We start from the raw sequence: 8,411 nt of genomic DNA, 5'->3' as shown, positions 1-8,411 counted from the left end.
TATTATAACGTATGTTTGTGTATACACGGATGATTAATAATAAGAAATTCATCAATAATATCACAATTTTTTTTTTTGGTCCTGGAGGAGGGGATTGATCCCGAAAACCCCCCGCGTATGTAGGTATGCCACTGTATACCTACGACGTAACTTATATAATAACCAATAGGCAGTGTTTGGAACGTTCACTAAATAAATTAATTCTTTCACGTTCAAATTTATATTTTTTTTCATATGAATACGTTCACGTTCCCGTTTTTTTAAAATATGAATGTGTTCATTTCTTCGTTCATTTAATTTAATTTAATTTTTATGTATCGTTTAAATACGAAATCGTGGAAATCATAATATCACCTACTGTTGTTTTATGTCCGGGCGTGGCCACTGGAATTTCATGTATTTTATTTTTATATTTTTTATTATATATCATAATAGTATTTGTATTATCATTTATCAATATTTATTAAATAATAAATACATTTGAACGTCTTAAAAATCGTTCAAATTCGTTAAATATATAAACGTTGTTCACGTTCTATTTGAAAAAATGAGTGACGTTCGCGTATCGTTCACTAAATATGAACGTGAACGCGTAAACGAGCGTTGAACGACGTTCTTTCCATACACCGGTCATATAGATACCTATATCGTATATTATACTAGCTGGTTGCAGCAAGTCTGTTGAAATGTTTAATTATGTATATCAGTTTTCAGTGCACACATATTATTATTCAAGTACACTTCCATGTACAATGTAAAAAATTTAATAATATGTATTACATAATCTTATATATATAAAAATCTCGTGTCACGTCTTTGTCCGGGATAAACTCCGGAACTACTGGACCGATATTGATGACATTTTTACAATGTGTGTAATTTGGCCGAACTTAAATGATAGGCCAATTTAAAAAGTGAGAGGACCAACCCCGAAAGGTGTTAAAACGGGAATTTTGAGATTTCGGATGGAAATTTTTGTTTTAAATGGTATAGCCATGAGAACAAGCAAACCATTTATTATATACATCGACGATTTGTTATTGTACATAATATGTATTTTATTATATTATATTATATACATAATATATATTTAATTGAATATGTATATTATGTATATTATACATATTCAATCAGTATTATTATTATGCGTCTATAAGCAATCATGGGTTTTTAAGCCGCATATATATGGCTATATTACTATATAGTAATAATAAAAAAAAAACTATTTGCTTTTACTTACTTATTACTTTTTCTACTTACTTTTTAAATATAAATTATAGTATAATATCTAACTATGAAAATGTAAAATCAAAATCTCTTTACAGGCTAAACTCTAGAACTACTTATCAGATGTCCTTGATATTTTTTTAAACGAAAGAGAATTTCACGAAGAGGGTTTATATAAAAGACAATTTTATGAAAATTCACCGGTGTATAATATATTGGTTAATCATGTTTGTTGATTTGTATTATTATCTTTTGTCAATATACATATATATAATATATACAAGAAGATCTGATAAGTAGTTCCATAGTTTAGTCTGTGTATTTATATAGTTAAACACATATATATATATATATATATATATATATGTATATAAATTAATGTTTGTGGGTAGATTAGACCTCTGGGAAGAAGATAGGTTAATTTATAAAGGGTTAAATTTGTTTTGTTTTTATATTCATCGGATTTTAGTACAGTTAGGTTAGGATAGGATTTTGTATATATTGATTATATTAATCTACCGTAGGTAGAATTAAATAAAAACGTCAAACTTGGTATAACTTTGATACTTTAGAGTTAAATCATACAATTACGTACAAACAGCACGGGGTCCACGATCTACCGCAGGTAGATTGTCTATATACTTGGTATAACGTACCTATACTGCTGCGAATCGGAATTTTAATTCGGGGCAACGAAAAGTTAAGATAAATTTTGAACACCATAAACCGAATATTGAATTACGAATTGAATAAAGTTTGAGTCATATAGAATTGATACATTTAACTGGCAACGAAGTGCACAGAATCAGCTAGTATAATATATTTATATAAGATTTATATCACGATACGCGTGCGCAAGTTCGCATTCGAATACAATTTGAATATCGCACTGATACGAGTTTCTTAAGTCTAAAATTGTACGGTACGGTAGTGCGGCGTGTGCATGCGGTATACCTATACTGCTTAGCCATAAAGGTATAAAAATAATTGTTTTAACGATTCTTGTATAGTCGTATATTCCTCGTGTATATAGAATAAAAAACTCGTCCAAGTAACGCAGTATCTTCGATTAAAAAAAAAACGTACTCTAATATTTACGTTGCGTGGAACTGGAAGATAATATCATATATTGTATACTAATGTACTCAATAATCGTATAATATAATATAATATATTAATATGCGTATAATACATTACATATATTACTTATATATCAATATGTTATTTAACGTTGTTTTATGGCATATATTATAAACAAAATTCACTCAATAAAAAAACTTTTTTTTTCATCACGACCATCGTAACCGAAAGTGTATTTATAATATTATCACTGCGTAGTTAACGCAAAGCATATATCAACCATGAAGACTAGAATAATTAATAATAAATAATTATAGTCTTTATGATATCAACTATACAATATCACATACGTTATTTATATTTATATATTATATTATTTTTCCAAAATAACTTATATAATATGTGGATTGTGGCTTGTGGGTTATCCAGTTATGTAACGCAGACCCTCGTTATTACAGAAAACACTAACGTTTTTAAAAATACTAATTTTAAATCATTATACAAAATAATATTTTTTATCGTTACAACTTTTTAAGTTTTTCCTATTTTGATTGACACCACACACTTTTAATTTCATATTTAGATGCTGAATATTATTTGGAACATATACTGTTTAAGATAAAAATTACTTATAAGTTATAATCTAATATTAGGTATTGTAATATTGATATCAAAGTACACGCAGTAAAAAATTCCCTAGGGGGCAATGGCCCCCTTGGCCCTCCATTACGTTGGCTCTTATTTCGACTTACCAAAATCAAATTGTGGACAAGTTATTTATAGGTTATAATTGCCTTTAAAGTTTATATGAGTGGTGTAGTAGATAAACATTTAGCGTGGAACCAATAAGGTACCACCCCACTCCACCATCTAAACTTTAAATACTATTGTATATTATAACGCATAAACTATATTCGTCCAAAATTCAATTTTTATACATCAAAGTATTCCAAAAAATATTCTGCTTTGGTATAAAGACTTAAAAATACATTTAAAAAAATTTAAAATAAGTGGGTACGATAGTTCTTCTGTACTACAGTAGTGAGTAGCAGTGTTGAGTGATATCTAGATTCAAATTAAGTACCTTCATATTATCTAGATGAATAACAATTAGTATCTAATTGGTATCTAAGATTTAAATTACGGAAATCTACATAAATATCTAGATAAATCTCGTTGTGTAATGGACGTGTTTTTTTCAATAATAGTTAACTCATTTAGTCATTTTACAGAAAATATAATATTATCACAATACTATCTATATGAGTACAAAATAATAATAACATTTTCGTGCTGTTTTCTGGCAAATCGCAATAATATTGTATTCTATGCTCAATGCTGTTACCACAATTTTTAGATACCAATAATTTAATGTTTGATAGCGAATTAATAATAACAATATAGGAGTAAGGCACCCGTCTGTCCGTTACGATCGTATATCAATAACTATCAATACAGATACCAGAATACGGGTTATTCCAAGTTTATACAAGTACACCGTGTACCCGACACCTGTCCCGTCTATTGGTAATAATGTGGAAAACACTACAAATAAAAATAGTTCTCGCACGGCAAAATCATTTGTACTGTGGCTACTGCGCGACTGAGCTTACCCTGTGTCCAACGTGAACGCGTCGAACGCGGACAAACAACAAAACAGCTTGATTTTCGCCGCGTTTGGAACAGCATGGTCATGAATATAATTAGCCCGCACTCACCGCGTTTCCGCGTTCACGTTGGACACAGCGTTAGTGTTTACTGACTATAATAGTGGCCTACACTGCCTTCAGAGTACAAACCGTTGACTGTGTTGAGTCATTTAAACTGTGTTGAATAATTTATATTTAAAAAAAAAAATAAAGTTTTATTTACTTATTTTTTTTGTACTTATTTTAATTTATAGTTTGAATATAATATAAAAAGTCTATAAACCATTTTTTTAAACCAGAAAATATATGTAAAGTAGTAATACTAATTAGTACCTAATTCAACCATGATTTTGGGATAGACGTATTCGTCATACATTGAAATTGGTACTGTATGCTCAGTATATATATTTTATACTTATATTTATTCAGTAATTCATTTTGATACAAAATAAGCCTTCCTGATTTGCTTCCCTTTAAATTACTAAACCAAGAATCCAATAGCATGTCAAAAATGAACTATTATAATTTAAACATATAGATAAAACAGTTTTATCTACATATTTATCTGGATAACAATTGAATATTCTATCTTCATATTAATCTAGATATTAATTTAGCTAGTAATCTAATATTTATCTAGATGTTATTTTTGCTATCTGAACTCAACACTGGTGAGTAATGGTCGAGTATGCCATTGGGGATGTGTTATCGAGTTATAATTTGAATTCAATGATAACCATTGCATATGAAAAACGATACTGAGCGGAGACGTTGTCTCATCCTATAACATATAGGTACTACTTGTATAATTAATCAAGTTTAATAAATAAAAAAAATTAATAAATATCGAAAATATCTCAAGAGTCAAGGCGATAAATAGCGTAACTTTCCGGTAAACTTTTTTATTTTGTTAGGTATGTAGTGATCCCTCACTATCGTTTATATTTGAGTTAGACGACGTTGATGTGTTGCATAGGAGAGGTTCGACAGAGTAACAAGTTACACCGTAATAATTATAAGTGATTTATTTAAGTTACAAAATGTATAATGTTTTACATTGAATATATAAATTTGAGGACAGAGCGATAAGCGCCTGCCCGAGAAATTAGTAATACTAATATGTACGTCGTACTGACTGTACTAGTTCTGAACTAATTCTAATTTGGCTATCGACGGAGACTCGTATATATACAGAGTCTCCCCTAATCTAATAAGTACACAGTAGAGACTAAGAGATGGATCAAAGGAGTACCGACGCAGTTGTTGTCATCTCGTCCTTGTGTGTCAACTAGATTATTTAGCAAAGCAGTTTGGTAATCTTCGTACATCTAGGATTCTCGGAACTGTTGAAAGTGAAAACGATGTAGAAACAACAAATGTGGCGGTCAGATGGTTGACAGCTTTTGCGTGCCTTTGTAATCTATATCTGCGATCTAGTATATGTAGTTCATTAAAATATGATTAGTCATATTTGTAAAAATGTAGTAAAACGGTCGGTCGGTTTACTACAGGTAGAACAGTTTGTGGGGAATCTTCTATTAAAATGTCTAAAGTTATAGTTATGAAAAGAAAAACTTTTATACATTTCTAACTGAGAAATAAATAGCTTAAAAAGAGTTGAAATAGTTTGAAACTTTTACCATGTACTGAAAAAGATAATGTTTCGGTGTTTCAAATTTATTGGTGAAAATGTTAAGTATCTACGGTTATTATAGTGTTTGAATTAAAACAAAATTTCAAAAATCGATAGATTATGGTAATTCGTTAATTTACCAATAAGAATTTAATATCGTAAACATTTTAAATTCAAACATTCATTAAAAATTAATGTTATTTTCTGTTAAACTTTTTTTATTGTTTAAGGTAGAACAATTTGTGATCAATCTCCTATTTCATTTCTAATGGTAGTTATGGAAAGAAAATGTTCGAGATTTTGAAAAAATTTGAAATTAAAATGCATATAAAGAATACCTAATCATTCCTGTGCGTATCTTTAATATTTTTTAACTACCAGTAAAAAAAAATTATGGAGAACCTTGCATTACATTTTCAAGCTTTTTTACTAAGTGAAAAAGTTTTTATCAAACTTAATTAATTTTTTTTTACTAAATTTGAAAAAATTCTCAAGGTTAGATATAAATAGCTCAAGAAGAGTTAAAATAGTTTGAAAATTACACTAAATATATAAAACGCTAATCTATATATATAAGAATCTAACTTGATTTTGGAGACGAAAGAAACCGGTTTGTTTGTTTATTTATTATTGTTGTTATTATTATTATTATTACCTATGATTATTATTATTAATTATTTATTTATTTGTTTGCACTTGCATTTTTCCATTTGAAATATATTATATTATTCATGGAACAAATAATTTATTGTTACATATTTTTTTACCTTATCTCTATTCTATAATAAAAAGAATAAAATTTACCACTCCAGTGGTTGAATTCAAAATGTAGGATGTATAATTTTCAGAAATTAGCAATAACAATAACTACAATATGTAATTATATTATATTATTTGTATAGCCATAAAATAGTCTTATGTTTTTAAATTAAATTATAAAAAAATAATTTCTTCTGGAGGAAGGTCGGGCAGCTAGTACAGTAATATAAACTTTTGGTTGAAACTTTAAGTAATACTATAAGGATATTATTTTTTCAATAACAATACTAAATAAAAAAAAATCGTTTGATGAGGAGTCGTTAATTTACATGTAAACATCCAACTATCCAAGTTTGTCAAAATTTATCTTCAGTCGCTAATAAAAAATATTGATTTGGGAATCACCCGCAACTTTTTTTTTTTAAATTCAAACAGTAACAACTTATAAGAAACCTTGTATTACATTTTTAAACCTTAAATAAGAATAAGAACGTGGGCAAGAAGGTACCGCTCTGCGTGGATTGTTTAATGTAGGTGTCGAGTGGGTCTCCGTAAAAGTGTAATACTGTAATGGATATGTTTAATTTGAATTCAATGACATCGTTTAAACTTTTATAGGTTTATTAGTTTCTATTATATTTTCTATCCTAGTTTTAATCAAGCAAGTAAAAAAAAACAATTGAGAGTTTATACTAATATATTTTTTTACTGTGAATTATACCCACACAAACGAATAGGTAGGTACCTAAATAATTCGACAAATAAAAAAGATGAGTATTTTATAATTACATAATCAAATGAAACGACGTAAAATGCTCTATAAAATTAACGTAAAACATACAAATCTGCTTGGTTTATTTATATGGTGAAATACCGGGAAAGTCGATCTCCTGTATACCTAGTAGATATCAAGTGTACCGCATTGTCACTTTTCTGAATCACTACTGATTCAAATATTAGGTAGGTAGGTACTTTGTGTAAAAACATTAAGAAGCAAAATAGAAAAAAAGGTGGGCAAGTGAGTGTCGCTCTGCTGTACAGTACGTTACAAGTATGGTCACTGTAGTGGATGTGTTAAATTTAAATAATATGTAGGTAATCATTATAATATACGAAATACGATTCTGAGCGATGGCGGACTGTCAGCCTATATATAGTATTATCGAGTATATTTTATGATATATTATTGCTATTGAAGTAATTTATTTTTTTATTAGTAAAACAGTAATAATTTGAATTAATTTTTATCTAAGACACTGCATTTAAAAATGTTATTGTGTGAAAAACAAAATATAATAATACAGTACTATAGTTTAAAAGTTTCAATTGCCCCCAAATAATATTTTTAATTATTACACAAAACTAAAATCGTTTTTCTTCGTTTAAATATCTAATTTCGTCCAAACTTGAACTTCAAATTTTTTTTTTTGTTGGAAAAAAATATACAATTTATATCTAAGACATAAAGAGTATATGTGCGATAAGAGGGAAACAAATAAAACATGATTTACATAATTTGGGGAAAGAAGCCACCAACTGATGACACTTTCGACTTGATAATTTCAAATAACTATAAAAAAAAAACTGTGTTTATATATTTTTTAGATTTTATGTTTACAGTATGAACTACTAAGGTTACAAGTGGGAGACTCATAACTGTTATGGATGGTGTTAAATTTGAATTCAATGATATAAATATATAATATCATTGTATATACGAAAAACGATTCTGAGCGAAAACTGTTTGTCAGCCTTGACCTATAGGATATTTTATATTTTATTTATACTGTTATTTTTACGGTAGCCGATTAAGTTGAATTATTATTATTTGTTTACTATCATATTTGTATATAAATGTATTATTATATTTCATATAATTTTAGTCAAGTGCCACTAGTGGATGGCTTCCAGTTGCGGATCTAGGATTTTTTTATGGGGGGTGCTAAAGTTAAGGTCTCATATTCAGGTATTATGTATACTCCATATATACTGATGGCAAGACTTTTTTTTAGTCCTCATAAATGAATGTGCCTAATATTTCAACTTTAAAAACAACACTATTT

The sequence above is a fragment of the Acyrthosiphon pisum genome, chromosome A2 (genome assembly GCF_005508785.2).
Source record: "Acyrthosiphon pisum isolate AL4f chromosome A2, pea_aphid_22Mar2018_4r6ur, whole genome shotgun sequence".
NCBI classification, from domain to species: Eukaryota; Metazoa; Arthropoda; class Insecta; order Hemiptera; family Aphididae; genus Acyrthosiphon; species Acyrthosiphon pisum.
Note: the sequence above shows the minus strand (reverse complement) of the source record.